Source organism: Stegostoma tigrinum, unplaced genomic scaffold (genome assembly GCF_030684315.1).
Source record: "Stegostoma tigrinum isolate sSteTig4 unplaced genomic scaffold, sSteTig4.hap1 scaffold_330, whole genome shotgun sequence".
In the NCBI taxonomy this organism is placed as follows: Eukaryota; Metazoa; Chordata; class Chondrichthyes; order Orectolobiformes; family Stegostomatidae; genus Stegostoma; species Stegostoma tigrinum.
This window is the reverse complement of record NW_026728258.1, coordinates 105245-130977: the sequence shown is the minus strand read 5'-3', so window position 1 is coordinate 130977 and position 25733 is coordinate 105245. Positions and strand designations below refer to the sequence as shown.

General features: G+C 47.6%; 1 long non-coding RNA gene across 2 annotated transcripts in view; it reads right to left on the bottom strand.

The window, feature by feature from the left end:
• The window catches only part of LOC132208246 (uncharacterized), a 96568-nt gene that overhangs the window by 18993 nt on the left and 51842 nt on the right, over positions 1-25733 (bottom strand). For both annotated transcript variants that reach the window (XR_009444333.1, XR_009444334.1), the window contains 2 exons: positions 24150-24314; positions 19617-19729 (listed from right to left, as the gene is read on the bottom strand). This is a non-coding gene — a long non-coding RNA (uncharacterized LOC132208246). The remainder of the gene's footprint in view (positions 1-19616; positions 19730-24149; positions 24315-25733) is intronic.

The following is a 25733-nucleotide window of genomic DNA, read 5'->3' as shown; positions in this document are numbered from 1 at the left end:
ATTCAGTCACTGCATCCATTTCCCCACAGTCTCCGCATCACATTTCACAGAGACACGGCGTCCCATTTCACTTCGCCACTGCAACCCGTTACCCTCAGTCACAGCATCCCATTTCCCACAGTCACTGCATCCCATTTCACTCAGTCACTGCATCCCATTTCACTCAGTCACTGCATCCCATTTCACTCAGTCACTGCATCCCATTTCACTCAGTCACTGCATCCCGTTTCACACAGTCACTGCATCCCGTTTCACACAGTCACTTCATCTCGTTTCCCACAGTCACTGCATCCCATTTCCCACAGTCACTGCATCCCATTTCACGCAGACACTGCATCACATTTCACGCAGTCACTGCATCACACTTCACGCAGTCACGGCATCACACTTCACGCAGTCACGGCATCACATTTCACTCTGTCACTGCATCACATTTCACGCAGTCACTGCATCCCATTTCACACAGTCACTGCATCCCGTTTCTCATCTGACGCTTCATTCAAGTTCCGTCAGGTACTGCATCCCATTTCACTCAGCCACTGCATCCCATTTCACTCAGCCACTGCATCCCATTTCACTCAGCCACTGCATCCCATTTCACTCAACCACTGCATCCCACATCACTCAGCCACTGCATCCCACATCACTCAGTCACTGCATCCCATTTCACTCAGTCACTGCCTCCCATTTTCCTCAGTCACTGCAACCCATTTCCCACAGTCACTGCGTCTCCTTTCCCTCAGTCACCGCATCCCATTTCACTCAGTCAGCGCATCCCATTTCCCTCAGTCACTGAATCCCATTTAACTGAGACAGTGAATCTCATTGAACTGAGACGGTGCATCCCATTACCCTCAGTCACAGCATTCCATTTCCCACAGTCACTTCATCTCCTTTCCCTCAGTCACTGCATGTCATTTCCCTCAGTCACTGCATGTCATTTCCCTCAGTCAATGCATCTCATTTCCCTCAGTCAATGCATCTCATTTCCCTCAGTCAATGCATCTCATTTCCCTCAGTCAATGCATCTCATTTCCCTCAGTCAATGCATCTCATTTCCCTCAGTCAATGCATCTCATTTCCCTCAGTCAATGCATCTCATTTCCCTCAGTCAATGCATCTCATTTCCCTCAGTCACTGCATCCCATTTCACTCAGCCACTGCATCCCATTTCACTCAGCCACTGCATCCCATTTCACTCAGCCACTGCATCCCATTTCACTCAGCCACTGCATCCCATTTCACTCAGCCACTGCATCCCATATCACTCAGCCACTGCATCCCATATCACTCAGCCACTGCATCCCATATCACTCAGTCACTGCATCCCATTTCCCTCAGTCACTGCATCCCATTTCACTCAGCCACTGCATCCCATTTCCATCAGTCACTGCATCCCATGACCGTCGGTCCCTGAATCCCATTTCACTCAGTCACTGCATCCCATTTCACTCAGCCACTGCATCCCATATCACTCAGTCACTGCATCCCATTTCCCACAGTCACTGCGTCTCCTTTCCCTCAGTCACAGCATCCCATTTCACTCAGTCAGCGCATCCCATTTCCCTCAGTCACTGCATCCCATTTCACTCAGCCACTGCATCCCATTTCAATCAGCCACTGCATCCCATTTCACTCAGTCACAGCATTCCATTTGACTCAGTCACTACATGCTATTTAACGGAGACAGTGAATCCTATTCAACTGAGACAGTGCATCCTATTTCACTCAGTCACTGCGTCCCATTACCCTCAGTCACTGCATCCCATTTCACTCAGGCACTCCCTCCCAAATTCAGTCAGTCACTACCTCCCATTTCACTCAGTCACAGCAGCCCCTTTCACTCAGTCACAGCAGCCCCTTTCACTCAGTCACTGCATCCCATTTCACTCAGTCACTGCATCCCATTTAACTGAGACAGTGAATCTCATTGAACTGAGACAGTGCATCCCATTTCCCTCAGTCACAGCATCTCCTTTAACTCATTCACAGCTTCCCATTTCACTCATTCACAGCTTCCCATTTCACTCAGTCACTGCAACCCATTTCCCTCAGTCACTGCAACCCATGTCACTCAGTCACTGCAGCCCATTTCACTCATTCACAGCTTCCCATTTCACTCATTCACAGCTTCCCATTTCACTCAGTCACTGCAACCCATTTCCCTCAGTCACTGCAACCCATGTCACTCAGTCACTGCAGCCCATTTCACTCATTCACAGCTTCCCATTTCACTCATTCACAGCTTCCCATTTCACTCAGTCACTGCATCCCATTTCCCTCAGTCACTGCACCCCATGTCACTCAGTCACTGCATCCCATTTCCCTCAGTCACTGCATCCCATTTCTCTCAGCCAGTGCATCCCATTTGCATCAGACACTGCATTCAATCTCCATCAGTCACTGCACCTCACTTCACTCATTCACTGCATCCCACTTCACACAGTCATTGCAGCTCATTTCACTCAGTCACTGCAGCCCATTTCACTCATTCACAGCTTCCCATTTCACTCATTCACAGCTTCCCATTTCACTCAGTCACTGCATCCCATTTCCTTCAGTGACTGCATCCCATTTCACTCAGTGACTGCATCCCATTTCTCTCAGCCAGTGCATCCCATTTGCATCAGACACTGCATTCAATCTCCATCAGTCACTGCACCTCACTTCACTCAGTCACTGCATCCCATTTCACTCAGTCACTGCATCCCATTTCACTCAGTCACTGCATCCCATTTCACTCAGTCACTGCATCTCACTTCACTCATTCACTGCATCCCATTTCCCACAGTCACTGCATCCCATTTCCCACAGTCACTGCATCCCATTTCCCACAGTCACTGCATCCCATTTCACTCAGTCACTGCATCCCATTTCACACAGTCACTTCATCTCGTTTCCCACAGTCACTGCATCCCATTTCCCACACTCACTGCATCCCATTTCACGCAGACACTGCATCACATTTCACGCAGTCACTGCATCACATTTCACGCAGTCACTGCATCACACTTCACGCAGTCACGGCATCACATTTCACGCAGTCACGGCATCACATTTCACGCAGTCACGGCATCACATTTCACGCAGTCACTGCATCACACTTCACGCAGTCATGGCATCACATTTCACGCAGTCACGGCATCACATTTCACTCTGTCACTGCATCACATTTCACGCAGTCACTGCATCCCATTTCACACAGTCACTGCATCCCATTTCACACAGTCACTGCATCCCGTTTCTCATCTGACGCTTCATTCAAGTTCCGTCAGGGACTGCATCCCATTTCACTCAGCCACTGCATCCCATTTCACTCAGGCACTGCATCCCATTTCACTCAGCCACTGCATCCCACATCACTCAGCCACTGCATCCCACATCACTCAGCCACTGCATCCCACATCACTCAGCCACTGCATCCCATTTCACTCAATCACTGCCTCCCATTTTCCTCAGTCACTGCAACCCATTTCCCACAGTCACTGCGTCTCCTTTCCCTCAGTCACCGCATCCCATTTCACTCAGTCAGCGCATCCCATTTCCCTCAGTCACTGAATCCCATTTAACTGAGACAGTGAATCTCATTGAACTGAGACGGTGCATCCCAATACCCTCAGTCACAGCATTCCATTTCCCACAGTCACTTCATCTCCTTTCCCTCAGTCACTGCATCTCATTTCCCTCAGTCACTGCATCCCATTTCACTCAGCCACTGCATCCCATTTCACTCAGCCACTGCATCCCATATCACTCAGTCACTGCATCCCATTTCCCTCAGTCACTGCATCCCATTTCACTCAGCCACTGCATCCCATTTCACTCAGCCACTGCATCCCATGACCGTCGGTCCCTGAATCCCATTTCACTCAGTCACTGCATCCCATTTCACTCAGCCACTGCATCCCATATCACTCAGTCACTGCATCCCATTTCCCACAGTCACTGCGTCTCCTTTCCCTCAGTCACAGCATCCCATTTCACTCAGTCAGCGCATCCCATTTCCCTCAGTCACTGCATCCCATTTCACTCAGCCACTGCATCCCATTTCAATCAGCCACTGCATCCCATTTCAATCAGCCACTGCATCCCATTTCACTCAATCACTGCATCCCATTTCACTCAGTCACAGCATTCCATTTGACTCAGTCACTACATGCTATTTAACGGAGACAGTGAATCCTATTCAACTGAGACAGTGCATCCTATTTCACTCAGTCACTGCGTCCCATTACCCTCAGTCACTGCATCCCATTTCACTCAGGCACTCCCTCCCAAATTCAGTCAGTCACTACCTCCCATTTCACTCAGTCACAGCAGCCCCTTTCACTCAGTCACAGCAGCCCCTTTCACTCAGTCACAGCAGCCCATTTCACTCAGTCACAGCAGCCCATTTCACTCAGTGACTGCATCGCGTTTCCCTCAGTCACAGCATCTCCTTTAACTCAGTCACAAAATCCCCTTTCACTCATTCACAGCTTCCCATTTCACTCATTCACAGCTTCCCATTTCACTCAGTCACTGCAACCCATTTCCCTCAGTCACTGCAACCCATTTCACAGAGTCACTGCATCCCATTTCACAGAGTCACTGCATCCCATTTCAATCAGCCACTGCATCCCATTTCACTCAATCACTGCATCCCATTTCACTCAGTCACAGCATTCCATTTGACTCAGTCACTACATGCTATTTAACGGAGACAGTGAATCCTATTCAACTGAGACAGTGCATCCTATTTCACTCAGTCACTGCGTCCCATTACCCTCAGTCACTGCATCCCATTTCACTCAGGCACTCCCTCCCAAATTCAGTCAGTCACTACCTCCCATTTCACTCAGTCACAGCAGCCCCTTTCACTCAGTCACAGCAGCCCCTTTCACTCAGTCACAGCAGCCCATTTCACTCAGTCACAGCAGCCCATTTCACTCAGTGACTGCATCGCGTTTCCCTCAGTCACAGCATCTCCTTTAACTCAGTCACAAAATCCCCTTTCACTCATTCACAGCTTCCCATTTCACTCATTCACAGCTTCCCATTTCACTCAGTCACTGCAACCCATTTCCCTCAGTCACTGCAACCCATTTCACAGAGTCACTGCATCCCATTTCACAGAGTCACTGCATCCCATTTCACTCAGCCACTGCATCCCATTTCACTCAGTCACTGCATCCCACATCACTCAGCCACTGCATCCCACATCACTCAGCCACTGCATCCCACATCACTCAGCCACTGCATCCCACATCACTCAGCCACTGCATCCCACATCACTCAGCCACTGCATCCCACATCACTCAGCCACTGCATCCCACATCACTCAGCCACTGCATCCCACATCACTCAGCCACTGCATCCCATTTCACTCAATCACTGCCTCCCATTTTCCTCAGTCACTGCAACCCATTTCCCACAGTCACTGCGTCTCCTTTCCCTCAGTCACCGCATCCCATTTCACTCAGTCAGCGCATCCCATTTCCCTCAGTCACTGAATCCCATTTAACTGAGACAGTGAATCTCATTGAACTGAGACGGTGCATCCCATTACCCTCAGTCACAGCATTCCATTTCCCACAGTCACTTCATCTCCTTTCCCTCAGTCAATGCATCTCATTTCCCTCAGTCACTGCATCCCATATCACTCAGTCACTGCATCCCATTTCCCTCAGTCACTGCATCCCATTTCACTCAGCCACTGCATCCCATTTCCATCAGTCACTGCATCCCATGACCGTCGGTCCCTGAATCCCATTTCACTCAGTCACTGCATCCCATTTCACTCAGCCACTGCATCCCATATCACTCAGTCACTGCATCCCATTTCCCACAGTCACTGCGTCTCCTTTCCCTCAGTCACAGCATCCCATTTCACTCAGTCAGCGCATCCCATTTCCCTCAGTCACTGCATCCCATTTCACTCAGCCACTGCATCCCATTTCAATCAGCCACTGCATCCCATTTCACTCAATCACTGCATCCCATTTCACTCAGTCACAGCATTCCATTTGACTCAGTCACTACATGCTATTTAACGGAGACAGTGAATCCTATTCAACTGAGAAAGTGCATCCTATTTCACTCAGTCACTGCGTCCCATTACCCTCAGTCACTGCATCCCATTTCACTCAGGCACTCCCTCCCAAATTCAGTCAGTCACTACCTCCCATTTCACTCAGTCACTACCTCCCATTTCACTCAGTCACTACCTCCCATTTCACTCAGTCACAGCAGCCCATTTCACTCAGTCACAGCAGCCCCTTTCACTCAGTCACTGCATCCCATTTCACTCAGTCACTGCATCGCATTTCCCTCAGTCACAGCATCTCCTTTAACTCAGTCACAAAATCCCCTTTCACTCATTCACAGCTTCCCATTTCACTCATTCACAGCTTCCCATTTCACTCAGTCACTGCATCCCATTTCCCTCAGTCACTGCATCCCATTTCCCTCAGTCACTGCATCCCATTTCCCTCAGTCACTGCATCCCATTTCCCTCAGTCACTGCATCCCATTTCTCTCAGCCAGTGCACCCCATTTCACTCACCCAGTGCATCCAATTTCCCTACATCAGTGCATCTCATTTCCCTCAGTCACTGCATCTCATTTCATTCAGTCACTGCATCCCATTTCCATCAGTCACGGCATCCCATTTCACTCATTCACAGCTTCCCATTTCACTCAGTCACTGCATCCCATTTCATTCAGTCACTGCATCCATTTCCCCACAGTCTCCGCATCACATTTCACAGAGACACGGCGTCCCATTTCACTCAGCCGCCTCAACCCGTTACCCTCAGTCACAGCATCCCGTTTCCACAGTCACTGCATCTCCTTTCCCCAAGTCACTGCATCCCATCTCCACGGTCACTTGCACCCATTTCATTCAATCACTGCCTCCCATTTCCATCACTCACTGCATCCCATTTCCAAAAGTCACTGCATCCTATTTCCCTCAGTAACTGCATCCCATTTCCCACAGTCACTGCATCCCACTTCACACAGTCATTGCAGCTCATTTCACTCAGTCACTGCATCCCATTTCACTCAGTCACGGCATCCTATTTGCATCACACACTGCATTCAATTTCAGTAACTGCATCCCATTTCCCACAGTCACTGCATCTCACTTCACTCATTCACTGCATCCCATTTCCCACAGTCACTGCATCCCATTTCACTCAGTCACTGCATCCCATTTCCCACAGTCACTGCATCCCATTTCCCACAGTCACTGCATCCCATTTCACACAGTCACTGCATCCCATTTCACACAGTCACTGCATCCCATTTCACACAGTCACTGCATCCCATTTCACGCAAACACTGCATCCCATTTCACGCAAACACTGCATCACATTTCACGCAGTCACTGCATCACATTTCACACAGTCACTGCATCCCGTTTCTCATCTGACGCTTCATTCAAGTTCCGTCAGGGACTGCATCCCATTTCACTCAGCCACTGCATCCCATTTCACTCAGCCACTGCATCCCATTTCACTCAGCCACTGCATCCCACATCACTCAGCCACTGCATCCCACATCACTCAGCCACTGCATCCCACATCACTCAGCCACTGCATCCCATTTTCCTCAGTCACTGCAACCCATTTCCCACAGTCACTGCGTCTCCTTTCCCTCAGTCACCGCATCCCATTTCCCTCAGTCAGCGCATCCCATTTCCCTCAGTCACTGAATCCCATTTAACTGAGACAGTGAATCTCATTGAACTGAGACGGTGCATCCCATTACCCTCAGTCACAGCATTCCATTTCCCACAGTCACTTCATCTCCTTTCCCTCAGTCACTGCATCTCATTTCCCTCAGTCAATGCATCTCATTTCCCTCAGTCACTGCATCCCATTTCACTCAGTCACTGCATCCCATTTCACTCAGCCACTGCATCCCATTTCACTCAGCCACTGCATCCCACATCACTCAGCCACTGCATCCCATTTCACTCAATCACTGCCTCCCATTTTCCTCAGTCACTGCAACCCATTTCCCACAGTCACTGCGTCTCCTTTCCCTCAGTTACCGCATCCCATTTCACTCAGTCAGCGCATCCCATATCCCTCAGTCACTGAATCCCATTTAACTGAGACAGTGAATCTCATTGAACTGAGACGGTGCATCCCATTACCCTCAGTCACAGCATTCCATTTCCCACAGTCACTTCATCTCCTTTCCCTCAGTCACTGCATCTCATTTCCCTCAGTCAATGCATCTCATTTCCCTCAGTCAATGCATCTCATTTCCCTCAGTCAATGCATCTCATTTCCCTCAGTCAATGCATCTCATTTCCCTCAGTCAATGCATCTCATTTCCCTCAGTCAATGCATCTCATTTCCCTCAGTCAATGCATCTCATTTCCCTCAGTCAATGCATCTCATTTCCCTCAGTCAATGCATCTCATTTCCCTCAGTCAATGCATCTCATTTCCCTCAGTCAATGCATCTCATTTCCCTCAGTCAATGCATCTCATTTCCCTCAGTCAATGCATCTCATTTCCCTCAGTCAATGCATCTCATTTCCCTCAGTCACTGCATTCCATTTCACTCAGCCACTGCATCCCATATCACTCAGCCACTGCATTCCATATCACTCAGTCACTGCATCCCATTTCCCTCAAGTCACTGCATCCCATTTCACTCAGCCACTGCATCCCATTTCACTCAGCCACTGCATCCCATTTCACTCAGCCACTGCATCCCATGACCGTCGGTCCCTGAATCCCATTTCACTCAGTCACTGCATCCCATTTCACTCAGTCACTGCATCACATTTCACTCAGTGACTGCATCCCATTTCACTCAATCACTGCCTCCCATTTCCCTCAGTCCCTGCATCCCATTTCACTCAGCCACTGCATCCCATTTCAATCAGCCACTGCTTCCCATTTCCCTCAGTCACTGCATCCCATTTCACTCAGCCACTGCATCCCATTTCAATCAGCCACTGCTTCCCATTTCACTCAGCCACTGCATCCCATTTCACTCAGTCACAGCATTCCATTTGACTCAGTCACTACATGCTATTTAACGGAGACAGTGAATCCTATTCAACTGAGACAGTGCATCCTATTTCACTCAGTCACTGCGTGCCATTACCCTCAGTCACTGCATCCCATTTCACTCAGTCACTGCATCCCATTTAACTGAGACAGTGAATCTCATTGAACTGAGACAGTGCATCCCATTTCCCTCAGTCACAGCATCTCCTTTAACTCAGTCACAAAATCCCCTTTCACTCATTCACAGCTTCCCATTTCACTCATTCAAAGCTTCCCATTTCACTCAGTCACTGCATCCCATTTCCCTCAGTCACTGCATCCCATTTCCTTCAGTGACTGCATCCCATTTCCCTCAGTCACTGCATCACATTTCACTCACCCAGTGCATCCAATTTCCCTACATCAGTGCATCTCATTTCCCTCAGTCACTGCATCTCATTTCATTCAGTCACTGCATCCCATTTAGCTCAGTCACTGCATCCCTTATCCATCAGTCACTGCATCCCATTTCCATCAGTCACTGCATGCCATTTCCCGCAGTGACTGCATCTCCTTTCCATCAGTCAACGCATCACATTTCACTCAGTCACTGCATCCCATTTCATTCAGTCACAGAATCCATTTCCCCACAGTCTCCGCATCAGATTTCACAGAGACACGGCGTCCCATTTCACTTAGCCACTGCAACCCGTTACCCTCAGTCACAGCATCCCGTTTCCACAGTCACTGCATCTCCTTTCCCCAGGTCACTGCATCCCATCTCCATGGTCACTCGTACCTGTTTCATTCAATCACTGCCTCTCATTTCCATCACTCACTTCATCCCATTTCCAAAAGTCACTGCATCCTACTTCCCTCAGTAACTGCATCCCATTTCCCTCAGTCACTGCATCCCATTTCACTCAGTCACTGCATCCCATTTCACTCAGTCACTGCATCCCATTTCACTCAGTCACTGCATCCCATTTCACTCAGTCACTGCATCCCATTTCAGTCAGTCACTGCATCCCATTTCAGTCAGTCACTACATCCCATTTCCATCAGTCACTGCATCCCATTACGCTCAGTCACAGCATGCCATTTCCCACAGTCACTGCATCCCAGTTCAATCAGTCACTGCATCCCTGTCCACTCAGTCACTGCATCCCATTACCCTCAGTCACTGCATCCCATTACCCTCAGTCACTGCATCCCATTACCCTCAGTCACTGCATCCCATTACCCTCAGTCACTGCATCCCATTACCCTCAGTCACTGCATCCCATTACCCTCAGTCACTGCATCCCATTTCCAGCAGTCTGTGCATCCCTTTTCCCTCAGTCACTGCATCCCATTCCCGTCAGTCACTGCATCCCATTTCACTCAGTCACTGCATCCCATTTCCATCAGTCACTGCATCCCATTCCCCTCAGTCACTGCATCCCATTCCCCTCAGTCACTGCATCCCATTCCCCTCAGTCACTGCATCCCATTCCCCTCAGTCAGTGCATCCTATTTCCCACAGTCCCTGCAGCCCATTTAACAGTCACTGCATCCCATTTCCCTCAGTCTCTGCATCCCATTTCCTTCAGACACTGCATCCCACTTCACACAGTCATTGCAGCTCATTTCACTCAGTCACTGCATCCCATCTCACTCAGTCACTGCATCCCATTTGCATCACACACTGCATTCAATTTCCATCAGTCACTGCATCTCACTTCACTCATTCACTGCATCCCATTTCCCACAGTCACTGCATCGCATTTCACTCAGTCACTGCATCCCATTTCCCACAGTCACTGCATCCCATTTCCCACAGTCACTGCATCCCATTTCCCACAGTCACAGCATCCCATTTCCCACAGTCACTGCATCCCATTTCACGCAGTCACTGCATCCCATTTCACGCAGTCACTGCATCCCATTTCACGCAGTCACTGCATCCCATTTCACGCAGTCAGTGCATCCTATTTCACTCCGTCACTGCATTCAATTTCCATCAGTCACTGCAATGCATTCCACTCTGTTACTGCATCCCGTTTCATTCAGTCATGGTATCCCACTTCACTCAGTCACTGCATCCCAATTCACTCAGTCACTACAACCCATTTCGCACAGTCACTGCATCCCATTTCACTGCGTCACTGCATTCAATTTCCATCAGTCACTGCATTCAATTTCCGTCAGTCACTGCATCGCATTTCACTCAGTCAGGGCATCCTATTTCACTCAGTCAGGGCATCCTATTTCACTCAGTCAGGGCATCCCATTTCCCTCAGTCAGGGCATCCCATTTCCCTCAGTCACTCCATCCCATTTCATGCAGTCACTCCATCCCATTTCACGCAGTCACTGCATCCCATTTCCCTCAGTCACTGCGTCCCATTTCACTAAGTCACTGCATCCCATTTCACTCAGTCACTGCATCCAATTTCACTCAGACACTGCATCCCATTTCACTCAGACACTGCATCCCATTTCACTCAGACACTGCATCCCATTTCACTCAGACACTGCATCCCATTTCACTCAGACACTGCATCCCATTTCACTCAGACACTGCATCCCATTTCACTCAGACACTGCATCCCATTTCACTCAGACACTGCATCCCATTTCACACAGTCACTGCATCCCATTTCACACAGTCACTGCATCCCATTTCACGCAGTCAGAGCATCCCATTTCACTCCGTCACTGCATTCAATTTCCATCAGTCACTGCATTCAATTTCCATCAGTCACTGCAATGCATTCTACTCTGTTACTGCATCCCGTTTCACTCAGTCATGGTATCCCACTTCACTCAGTCACTGCATCCCAATTCACTCAGTCACGACAACCCATTTCCCACAGTCACTGCATCCCATTTCACTCAGCCACTGCATCCCATTTGCATCACACACTGCATTCAATTTCCATCAGTCACTGCATCTCACTTCACTCATTCACTGCATCGCATTTCACTCAGTCACTGCATCCCATTTCCCACAGCCACTTCATCCCATTTCCCACAGTCACTTCATCCCATTTCCCACAGTCACTTCATCCCATTTCCCACAGTCACTTCATCCCATTTCCCACAGTCACTTCATCCCATTTCCCACAGTCACAGCATCACATTTCACACAGTCACAGCATCACATTTCCCGCAGTCACTGCATCCCATTTCACGCAGTCACTGCATCCCATTTCACGCAGTCAGTGCATCCCATTTCACTCCGTCACTGCATTCAATTTCCATCAGTCACTGCATTCAATTTCCATCAGTCACTGCAATGCATTCCACTCTGTTACTGCATCCCGTTTCACTCAGTCATGGTATCCCACTTCACTCAGTCACTGCATCCCAATTCACTCAGTCACTACAACCCATTTCCCACAGTCACTGCATCCCATTTCACTGCGTCACTGCATTCAGTTTCCATCAGTCACTGCATCGCATTTCACTCAGTCAGGGCATCCTATTTCACTCAGTCAGGGCATCCTATTTCACTCAGTCAGGGCATCCTATTTCACTCAGTCACTGCATCTCACTTCACTCATTCACTGCATCCTATTTCAGGCAGTCACTGCATCCCATTTCCCTCAGTCACTGTATCCCATTTCACTCAGACACTGCATCCCATTTCTCTCAGTCACTACAACCCATTTCCCACAGTCACTGCAGCCAATTTCACTCTCTCATTGCATTCAATTTCCATCCGTCAGTGCATTCAATTTCCGTCAGTCACTGCATCGCATTTCACTCAGTCAGGGAATCCTATTTCACTCAGTCAGGGCATCCTATTTCACTCAGTCAGGGCATCCTATTTCACTCAGTCAGGGCATCCTATTTCACTCAGTCAGGGCATCCTATTTCACTCAGTCACTGCATCCCATTTCCCTCAGTCACTGCATCCCATTTCCCTCAGTCACTGCATCCCATTTCATGCAGTCACTGCATACCATTTCACGCAGTCACTGCATACCATTTCACGCAGTCACTGCATACCATTTCACGCAGTCACTGCATACCATTTCACGCAGTCACTGCATACCATTTCACGCAGTCACGGCATCACATTTCACGCAGTCACGGCATCACATTTCCCTCAGTCACGGCATCCCATTTCCCTCAGTCACGGCATCCCATTTCCCTCAGTCACTGCATCCAATTTCACGCAGTCACTGTATCCCATTTCACTCAGACACTGCATCCCATTTCTCTCAGTCACTACAACCCATTTCCCACAGTCACTGCAGCCAATTTCACTCTCTCATTGCATTCAATTTCCATCCGTCAGTGCATTCAATTTCCGTCAGTCACTGCATCGCATTTCACTCAGTCAGGGCATCCTATTTCACTCAGTCAGGGCATCCTATTTCCCTCAGTCAGGGCATCCTATTTCCCTCAGTCAGGGCATCCTATTTCCCTCAGTCAGGGCATCCTATTTCCCTCAGTCAGGGCATCCTATTTCCCTCAGTCAGGGCATCCCATTTCCCTCAGTCAGGGCATCCCATTTCCCTCAGTCACTGCATCCCATTTCCCTCAGTCACTGCATCCTATTTCATGCAGTCACTGCATACCATTTCATGCAGTCACTGCATACCATTTCACGCAGTCACTGCATACCATTTCACGCAGTCACTGCATACCATTTCCCTCAGTCACGGCATCCCATTTCCCTCAGTCACGGCATCCCATTTCCCTCAGTTACTGCAACCCATTTCACTCAGTCACTGCATCCCATTTAACGGAGACAGTGAATCCTATTCAACTGAGACAGTTGAATGTATTTCGATCAATCACCACACCCAATTCCACACAGTCACGGCATCCAATTTCACTCAGTCACAGCATCCCATTTCTCTCAGTCACTACATCCCATTTCCCACAGTCATTGCTTCCAATTTCACTCTCTCACAGCATTCAATTTCCATCTGTCACTGCATCCCATTTCACTCAGTCACTGCATCCCATTTCACTCAGTCACTGCATCCCATTTCACTCAGTCACTGCATCCCATTTCACTCAGTCACTGCATCCCATTTCCATCAGTCACGGCATCCCATTTCCATCAGTCACGGCATCCCATTTCCATCAGTCACTGCATCCCATTTCCATCAGTCACTGCATCTCCTTTCCCTCAGTCACTGCATCTCCTTTCCCTCAGTCACTGCGTCCCATTTCACTCAGTCACGGTGTCCCATTTCCCTCAGTCACTGCATCCCATTTCACGCAGTCACTGCATCCCATTTCACGCAGACACTGCATCCCATTTCACGCAGACACTGCATCCCATTTCACGCAGACACTGCATCCCATTTCACGCAGACACTGCATCCCATTTCACGCAGACACTGCATCCCATTTCACGCAGACACTGCATCACATTTCAGGCAGTCACTGCATCACATTTCAGGCAGTCACTGCATCACATTTCACGCAGTCACGGCATCACATTTCACTCCGTCACGGCATCACATTTCACTCAATCACTGCATCTCCTTTCCATCAGTCACTGCATCTCCTTTCCATCAGTCACTGCATCTCCTTTCCATCAGTCACTGCATCTCCTTTCCATCAGTCACTGCATCTCCTTTCCATCAGTCACTGCATCTCCTTTCCATCAGTCACTGCATCTCACTTCACTCATTCACTGCATCCCATTTCACGCAGTCACTGCATCCCATTTCACAGAGTCACGGCATCCTGTTTCTCATCTGATGCTGCATTCAAGTTCCGTCAGGTACTGCATCCCATTTCCCTCAGTCACTGCGTCCCATTTCACTCAGTCACTGCATCCCATTTCCCTCAGTCACTGCATCCCATTTCTCTCAGACACTACATCCCATTTCCAACAGTCATTGTATCCAATTTCACTCTCTCACTGCATTTAATTTCCATCTGTCACTGCATCCCATTTCCCTCAGTCACGGGATCCCATTTCCCTCAGTCACTGCATCCCATTTCACTCAGTCACTGCATCCCATTTAACGGAGACAGTGAATCCTATTCAACTGAGACAGTGAATGTATCTCCATCAATCACCACACCCAATGCCACTCGGTCACTGCATCCCATTTCTCTCAGTCACTGCATCCCATTTCTCTCAGTCACTGCATCCCATTTCTCTCAGTCACTGCATCCCATTTCTCTCAGTCACTGCATCCCATTTCCACAGTCATTGCATCCAATTTCACTCTCTCACTGCATCCCATTTCCCTCAGTCACTGCATCCCATTTCCCTCAGTCACTGCATCCCATTTCCCTCAGTCACTGCATCCCATTTCAGTCAGTCACTGCATCCCATTTCAGTCAGTAACTGCATTCCAGTTCACTCAGTCACTGCATCCCATTCCCCTCAGTCACTGCATCCCATTCCCCTCAGTCACTGCATCCCATTCCCCTCAGTCACTGCATCCCATTCCCCTCAGTCACTGCATCCCATTTCCCTCAGTCACTGCATCCCATTTCCCTCAGTCACTGCATCCCATTTCCCTCAGTCACTGCATCCCATTTCCCTCAGTCACTGCATCCCATTCCCATCAGTCACTGCATCCCATTTCACTCATCACTGCATCCCAGTTCACTCAGTCGCTGCATCCCATTCCCCTCAGTCACTGCATCCCATTCCCCTCAGTCAGTGCGTCCCATTTCCAACAGACCCTGCAGCCCGTTTAGCAGGAACTGCATCCCATTTCATTCAGTCACTGCATCCCAGGACTCTCAGTCACTGCATCCCCGTTCACTCAGTCACAGCATCCCAGTTCACTCAGTCACAGCATCCCAGTTCACTCAGTCACAGCATCCCAGTTCAGTCAGTCACTGCATCCCAGTTCAGTCAGTCACTGCATCCCAGTTCAGTCAGTCACTGCATCCCAGTTCAGTCAGTCACTGCATCCCAGTTCAGTCAGTCACTGCATCCCAGTTCAGTCAGTCACTGCATCCCATTTCACACAGTCACTGCATCCCATTTCACACAGTCACTGCATCCCAGTTCACTCAGTCGCTGCATCCCATTCCCCTCAGTCACTGTATCTCCTTTCCCTCAGTCACTGCACCCCATTTCACTCAGTCATTGCAGCCCATTTCACTCATTCACAGCTTCCCATTTCATTCATTCACAGCTCCCCATTTCACTCATTCACAGCTCCCCATTTCACTCATTCACAGCTCCCCATTTCACTCAGTCACTGCATGCCATTTCCCACAGTGACGGCATCTCCTTTCCATCAGTCAACGCATCACATTTCACTCAGTCACTGCATCCCATTTCATTCAGTCACTGCATCCATTTCCCCACAGTCTCCGCATCACATTTCACAGAGACACGGCGTCCCATTTCACTTAGCCGCCTCAACCCGTCGCCCTCAGTCACAGCATCCCGTTTCCACAGTCACTGCATCTCCTTTCCCCAAGTCACTGCATCCCATCTCCACGGTCACTTGCACCCATTTAATTCAATCACTGCCTCCCATTTCCATCACTCACTGCATCCCATTTCCAAAAGTCACTGCATCCTATTTCCCTCAGTAACTGCATCCCATTTCCCTCAGTCACTGCATCCCATTTCCCTCAGTCACTGCATCCCATTTCCCTCAGTCACTGCATCCCATTTCCCTCAGTCACTGCATCCCATTTCCCTCAGTCACTGCATCCCATTTCACTCAGTCACTGCATCCCATTTCACTCAGTCACTGCATCCCATTTCACTCAGTCACTGCATCCCATTTGCATCAGACACTGCATTCAATCTCCATCAGTCACTGCATCTCACTTCACTCATTCACTGCATCCCATTTCCCACAGTCACTGCATCCCATTTCACTCAGTCACTGCATCCCATTTCAGACAGTCACTGCATCCCATTTCAGACAGTCACTGCATCCCATTTCAGACAGTCACTGCATCCCATTTCAGACAGTCACTGCATCACATTTCACACAGTCACAGCATCACATTTCACACAGTCACAGCATCACATTTCACACAGTCACTGCATCCCATTTCCCACAGTCACTGCATCCCATTTCCGTCAGTCACTGCATCCCATTTCACGTAGTCACTGCATCCCATTTCTCGCAGTCATTGCATCCCATTTCACGCAGTCACTGCATCCCATTTCACGCAGTCACTGTATCCCATTTCACGCAGTCACTGTATCCCAATTCACTCAGTCACTACAACCCATTTCCCACAGTCGTTGCAGCCAATTTCACTCTCTCACTGCATTCAATTTCCATCCGTCAGTGCATGCAATTTCCGTCAGTCACTGCATCGCGTTTCACTCAGTCAGGGCATCCTATTTCACTCAGTCGGGGCATCCTATTTCACTCAGTCGGGGCATCCTATTTCACTCAGTCGGGGCATCCTATTTCACTCAGTCGGGGCATCCTATTTCACTCAGTCGGGGCATCCCATTTCACGCAGTCACTGCATCCCATTTCACGCAGACACTGCATCCCATTTCACGCAGACACTGCATCCCATTTCACGCAGACACTGCATCCCATTTCACGCAGTCACTGCATCCCATTTCACGCAGTCACTGCATCACATTTCAGGCAGTCACTGCATCACATTTCACGCAGTCACTGCATCACACTTCACGCAGTCACGGCATCACATTTCACTCAGTCACTGCATCACATTTCACTCAGTCACTGCATCCTATTTCACCCAGTCACTGCATCCCATTTCACACAGTCACTGCATCCCATTTCTCATCTGATGCTGCATTCAAGTTCCGTCAGGTACTGCATCCCATTTCCTCAGTCACTGCATCCCATTTCCCTCAGTCACTGCATCCCATTTCTCTCAGTCACTACATCCCATTTCCCACCGTCATTGCATCCAATTTCACTCTCTCACTGCATTCAATTTCGATCTGTCACTGCATCCCATTTCACTCAGTCACTGCATCCCATTTACCTCAGTCACTGCATCCCATTTATCTCAGTCACTGCATCCCATTTCACTGAGTCACTGAATCGCATTTGTTGTTCTCACTTGAATGCAATGGTCATGAATCTCCTCCAATGGCTGGTCATGTATTTCCAATGCAAAATTTTACCAAGTTTTGATTTTCAATTTTGATTACATGTGTCTCCTCTATTCTATAAGATGCTGCTATAAACTCAAATTTTATAAATCATAATTCATCCACCATTACCTACAGAGTTAATTTCAACAAACAGATCCAATTAGAATTGTCACATTCCCAAATCCTGATTCAATTTTTTCTAATTATGGGCCACGTGGTTCAGAAAAAAGACACTTCAGGTCAGAGAGATGTACAGTAGGGAAACAGATCCTTTGGCCCAATTTGTCTATGTTGACCGGATATCCTAAATTAATTTAGTCCCATTTGCCAGCATTTGGCCCATATTCCTCTCAACCCATCCTATTCATATACCCATCCACATGCCTCTTAAACGTACAAGCCTCCACCACTTCCTCTGGCAGCTCATTCCACACATGCACCACTATGAAAAAAATCCGGTCCATTTTAAATCTTCCCTCTCTCATTTTCAACCTATTCCCTCCAGTTTTGGATTCCAGCAACCCGGGGAAAAGATCTTGGCTGTTCGCTCTATCCACGTCCCTCGTAATTGTATAAACTTCGATATGGTCAGCCCTGAACTCCAAAGTTCCAAGTAATCGCTGCCTGTTCAAGCCCACGGTATACCTTCAACCTCCGATGCTGGTAACATCCTTGTAGATCTTCTCTGAACCCTTTCAAGTTTACAACATACAACAATACAGCGCAGAACAGGCCCTTCGGCCCTCAATGTTGCGCCAACATCCTTCCTCTCGCAAGGAGACCAAAAGCGATTGCAGTATTCCAAAAGCAGCCGAACCAACATCCTATATGGCTGCTGAGTGATCTCCCAACTCCTATACTCAATGCATTGACCGATAAAGGCGAGCACACCAAATGTCTCCTTCATATCCTTTCTACCGGTGGCTGTACTTTGATGGAACTACGAAACTGCACACCAGCGTCTTTATTAAGCAACACTCCCCACAACCTTCAGTGTATACGTGCTGCCCTGATTTGCCTTTCCAAAAGGGAGCACCTCACATTTATCTAACCTCAACTCCATCTGCCACTCCTCAGTTTATTGGCCCTTGTCAATGTCCCATTGCATTCTGAGGTGACCTTCTTGGCTGGCTACTACACCTTCAATCATTGGGAAACTTACTAACCACACCTTCTATTTTCATATCCAAATCATTGCATCACTTCAACTCCCCCTCCCACTCCCTGAATGACATGTCCATCCTGGGCCTCTTCCAGTGTCACAATCACACCACCCAGAAACTAGAGGAGCAGCACCTCATATTCCGCCTCGGGAGCTTCCAACTCAATGGCCTCAATATGGACTTTGCCACCCTCAAAATCTCCCCACCCGTCAGCCTCATCCCAAGACTAGTTCCTCCACTCATCCCCGCCTCCATGACCTGTCCGCCTTCTCTCCCACCTATCCACTCCTCCCACCTCACTGACCAACTCCCACCACTGCTTGGAATTATTCTTCTTTTCACACTTCATCAGCTCGATGTTGTTTCTAAAATCTATTTTCCAATTTTGGAAAAAGTGAGATAAAGAGAAGTAAAAGAAGTTACATTCTTACCACTCGTGAAATCTCTGAATATTCTTCTGTTGAAAGGCCGCCAAGGAACAATGCAATTCTTTTGTCACAAACGCTGTGAGGGAGACATCTTTTTCGGTTCCACTAACTCCACCCTAAGGAAGACAAACCCACGTAACATATCTAGTGACTTAAAGCATACTCTATTGTTGCCCAAGGTGGAGAGCTGGATGAACACAGCAGGCCAAGCAGCATCAGAGGAGCAAGAAAGCTGATGTTTCGGGACGAGACCCTACTTCAGAAAATTGGCGCTGGAGAATCTGAGATAACAAGGTGTAGAGCTGGATGATAGTGCTTGACCTGCTGTGTTCATCCAGCTTTACACCTTCTTATCTCAGATTCTCCAGCATCTGCAGTTCCTACTGCCTCTATTGTTGCCCTTTCACTTTACTGAACTAATATGAGCCAGTAGTTTTGTTTAGGCCCATGTAATCTTACAGTTATTGGCCTGTACAAAATTCTGAATTAATTTTGATCAACTGACGGGAGGAGAGATTAATTTTATAGAAATTTTTGTTTTCTACCAATTTGCAGAGGGCATCGTGGGCGATTGAAGGACAGTGTTATTATCCTCCAGGTCTGCGGACTGCATCGTTACCAACTTGCCCATTTGCATAGACATACAGTATTCATGATGTACCAATGAAACATAATAAACCAATACTGTGTACTAAAAACAACGTTCACATATCAACGGAAAGTTAAATATTTATCATCGAGTTTGAAGGATTGAATTCAATGATACAAAGCAAAAACCAGTGAAGATGAGTGCAGTTGGTCAGCACTTTTGCCACTAAGTGGAGGTTGGCAGTTTGAGGCCACCCAAGAACAAGCAAGCTCTGTCTAACTCCAAGGGCAGCACGGTGGCTCAGTGGTTAGCACTGCTGACTCACAGCGCCAGGGACCCAGGTTCGATCCCACCGTTGCGTGATTTTCTGTGCAGAGTTTGTACATTCTGCCCATGCCTGCATGGGTTCCTGCTGGGTGCTCTGGTTTCCTCCCACTGTCCAACGATGTGCAGGCTAGTTGTATGGGCCATGCCAAACTTGCCCATTGTGTTTCGGGATGTGTAGATTAGGTGTGTTAGTCATGGGAAATGTAGGGTTACTGAGGAAAGGGTCGGGGAATGAGTCAGGGTGAGATGCTCTTTGGAGGGTGGCTGTGGTCTTGTTGGGTCAAAAGGGGCTTGTTTCCACACTGTAGGGATTCTATGATATGGAAGTATCTTTTGAAGTGGGCATTCATGGGTATGCTGTAACAGAGACCTTGTAATACTACACAACAAATATTTGGAACTAGACTGTCAATTCAGACATAGCATCAAAAAAGGTCATGGAAGTTGTCACCGATATAAAGCAGGATTGATGAAAATCCAGCAGGAAATGGTGTCAAAAGGCACTGTATCTTTTATTCACCTCCAGTTATTTTGTCCAAGGCACTGGATGCTGGCAGGATTGAAACATGTAAGAAATGCTTCACAAATCACATATAAGGACCTGCACATCTTTGAACAATGGGAGGAAACTGCAGCACCTGGCAGAAGCCCCTCGCAGACGCGGGGAGGACATGTCAATTCCACACAGATCGTTACCCAAGACTGGAATCTCAATTGGCTCCCCAGTGCATGAGCAGCTCTAACCACTGAGCAACTACCTTGCCCAGAAGGGGTTTTATAAGCGCATACATTATTTCCATTAATAGTTGGGGTAAGACAGATCCAATCCTCTATGTCCAATCAAAATAACATATCGTAGATATCATGACAACAATCATAAATGATTTTGAATAAGTAAATCAAAAAAACAGAAATTGTTTCCAAGCCTAAATACTAGATATGGTGCAGTTAAGATGAATAGCGCAACAACAAAAAGGCCATATTTTATGTGACCATCGGTAACACTTGAAAACTTGCAACAATATAGTCACCAGTAGAGATCTGGAGTGGTTTGATGATGCACTCCTTCATACACTGGAATGAAACTCCAAAGATCACAAATTCTCCTTCAATACCGTGTTATAACAGTGACTGCATCAACCTGTGTTTATGGGCCTGACTGGAAGCCCACACAACACGCACAAACAAAAATATAATCTAAGGTGATAGGAGAAATAAATGTATGTATGCAACGTCTTTGAAAAGCAATCATTTCTAGCAGATGCAAGCCCATAAGGAATCTCGTTTCGCAGATTATATTCATTTGCACTGCAGTTCACGCCAGTCAGAATCAGTTTTCGTTTCATGACAGGTAACTAAAATGTCCAAAACAATGAACTTTGTTTGATCAGAAGATTTTAAGTAAGGACTATGTCTTGTGTGAGCTGACGGCATTAGGGGATGGAGAAGGTACACTCACTGCTGGCATCTTGACACCATTGAATGAGCAAGCGTGGATGCAAAGGTTGTAACAGGTAACAATTGTACAGGCAATATCTTTTGAGCTCCTTCCGAGCAGGCCTGTAATACTCTAAAGCTGTGCTAGACCCTCACTTACTCCACCTTACGTACGCTGCCTTTTTCTTTTCGACAAGAAGCACCTCTGCACCCGTCATCCAAGGCTCCTTAATCTTACCCCTTCTTACCTGTCTCAGAGGAACAAATTCATACATCACTCGCAACAACTGCTCCTTGAACAGCTCCACATGTCTGCTGTGCCCTTTCTGTGGAACAATTGCTCCCAATCTGTAGTTCCCAACTCCGGTCTGATAGCATCAGAGTTTCCTTTTCCCCAGTTCAATGTCTTCCCCTGGTAACTGCTCCTTTCCCTTTCCATGGCTATGGTAAATGTGAGGCTGTTGTAGTCACTGTCGCCAAAGTGTTCTCCCACCACGATATCTGACACCTGTCCTGGCTCATTGCCGAGCACCAAATCCAAAACGGCCTCCCTCCTCGGCCTGTCCACATACTGAGTAAGGAAACCCTCCTGAACACACCTGACAAAAACGGCACCATCCAAACCATCTGCACTCAGGAGGTTTCAATCTATATTGGGAAAGTTGAAGTCACCCTGAACAACAACCCTGCTACGTTTGCACTTTTCAACTATCTGCCGGCCAATGAGTTCTTTGATCTCTCAACTGCTATTTGGGGGCCGTAGGAAACCCCCAGTGAGGTGACTGCTGCCTTGCTGTTCCGAACTTCCACCCACACTGACTCAGTCGACAAACCTTCCTTGGCAACCTCAGCCCATACCACCACAGTAGACGAGTCCTCAAAGGTTCTTTCAGCCGCCGTTATAGTGTCCTTGACCAACAAAGCCACACCTCCCCATCTTTTACCACCTTCACAGACCTTAATCAAAGATCTAAACCCTGGAACCCGCAACATCCATTCCTGACTCTGCTCTATCCATGTCTCCGAAATGGCCACAACATCGAAGTCCCAGGTACCTATCCAAGCTGCAACCTCACCTAACTTATTCCGGATACTCCCGGCATTGAAGTCGTCACACTTCAATCCAGCTTGCTGTCTGCCAGCACACTCCTGTGACAGTGAGGTCCTGACCATGTCCTCCCTACGCTCATCCTCCTGTGTACTAGGACTACACCTCAGTTTCCCATCCCCCTTCTGAGCTCGTTTAAATCCACCCGAATGGCACTAGCCAATTTCCCACCCAGGATATTCGTGCCCCTCTGGTTCAAGTGGAGACCGTCCTGTTTGTACAGGTCCCACCTTCCCCAGAATGAGCCCCAATTGACATTGTACCTGAAGCCCTCGCACCTGCACCATCCCTGCAGCCACGTCTTCAGCTGAAATCTCTCCCTGTTCTTTGCCTCGCTATCACGTGGTACGGGTGACAAACAGAGAGGACCACGCTCTTTGTTCCAGCTCTCAGCTTCCACCCTAGCTCCCTCAAATCCTGCCTGGCATCCCTATCCCTCTTTCTACCTATGTCGCTGGTGCCTACGTGGACCACGACTTGGGGCTGGTCACCGTCTCCCCTCAGGACCCTAAACACACGATCCGAGACATCATGGACCCTGGCTCCTGGTCGGCAACACACCAATCGTCAGTCTCTTTCGTTCCCGGCAAATCTTCTATCAGTCCCTCTAACTATTGAGTCCCCAATGACTATCACTCTCTTCCTATCCCCGCTTCCCTTCTGTGCAAGAGGGACAGACTCTGTGCCAGAGACCTGCACCCTACTGCATGCCCCTGGTAAGTCGTCCCCCGGAACAGTATCCAAAACGGTATACTTGTTTTTCAGGGGAGCGACCGCAGGGGATTTCAGGGGAACGACCACAGGGGAAGGTTGGTCGAGCTACACCGGGTAAACGTACATTTTTGGCTGAAGAAACATGTGTTTCAATGTGAGCTAATGGAAGAAGCCATGGACTCAAAGCTAAACATTTCGACAGTAAGACAACCATTCTTAAAAGCAGCAGACAGCATGAAAAAGAAATCAGCGGCTTTAATATCCGGTTAAAATTTGTGGAATATCAGATGGAATTTTCTTATTGACTCCATTGTGCAATCATATCGATCTAAAAATGTTAACTGCATTAATTAATACTAACCAGAAACGGACTTTGTAGTAAATGGTTTGACTATTTTCTGTATCTGGAACATCCCTTTTCCTTCTCCAACGAAGATCGTACCAACCTATGGTACCAAACTCTGAGTCAAACGGACGGGACTCGTAATCTTTAGGTTCCACATCAAAACAGTCTAATTGTATGGTTCTGTGCAATAAAAGAGAAAGAATAAACATGTTTCCCACAATTTTGCTGATGTTTACGAACAGAATGCACAAATTCAACAAGTTTGAGCTGGCATGTCTGCTTCCTCCAGCCTGTTTAAACTGTTCCATTCAATGTGAAATTTGTCATAAGTTTTAGCACACAGGTCTACTTGATCTGTGCCACCACCTTCTATTAGTCATACATGCTTTCCCCCTCTTCCTGTAATACATTCCTTGAAGTGTTCAATGAGATTTTGATTTTAAATCTTATCGTCATATTCTTTTGATTCTCAAGCATCAATGAATCTGATGTCGCCGCCATTCCATGCAGTGCATAGCACGTCAAACAGGAGTCTTACTCTTGCCATGAGCACTGAGGGAGTACGGGATCATAACTGTCTCATAGTTCAGAACGAAATTCTACATATAGGGCTATGTCGAGTCATGCAGTTAATTTTATTTGACATGCTATTTCTTTTCTTCACAAATATGCTGGATTTAAAGTGATCTTCACCCTCATTTAAAATGAATCCAATATCCAACCATGTGTAAAACAAGCAGATCCAAATTTTAATTGGAGTTTGGTGTTTCACAAATATATTACTTTCTTAAAAATTATATTTGAGTCAACATTATCATTTCATTCCCTGACAGCGGGTGAACTTACTTTTAAACTCCAATTTTCCTTCGGTATTAACGGAGAGGTGAGCCTTTTCGCAAGCACCGAAAGGCTGCACCAGTTTATGCTAAAACTTACGGAACTGTAAGTTTCACAAATATGTTCCTATTAAACACTAATTCCTATTGAAGCAGTATGAAGCTAAATTCATTCAACTGGACAGCAAAAATGGTCAAGATTTTAAAAGCAAGCAACTATTTTGAAGTCACTCTTTGAGCTAAATTCCATCTTGGTGTGTGAGAGTCCATAGGTTCCTCACTCTCAACGAACCATTCAAACTGTCATGCAATTACTGAAACACACAGACAAAAAACATGAATGTTAACAGTCACTAAGATTTTGAGAGTGATTTGGAATTCATATTCAATACCCGCTGGGGGAAATCTGTTCCAATCTGGATAGTACTCACTTATCACCATCCCACCTACCTTCCCCAGCACCTCCTCCCCCTCCACGCTGTTTTTTTCTGAGCTCCCTTCCACCCTCCATTTCTCAGGAAGGGTCCTGACCCAAAACCTCAACTTTCTTGAGCCTCTGATGCTGCCTGCCCTGCTGTGTTCCTCCAGCTCCACAATGTGTTATCTCAGACACCAACATTGGCAGTTCTTACTATCTGGATAACTCATTCTCACCTTGTCACAAGTGATTTATACTCATTATCTTTTCAGATTACGCATGTACATGTATATACTTAAATATACATATTGCACTTTTATGCCTGAACCACTAACCTAGAGGATA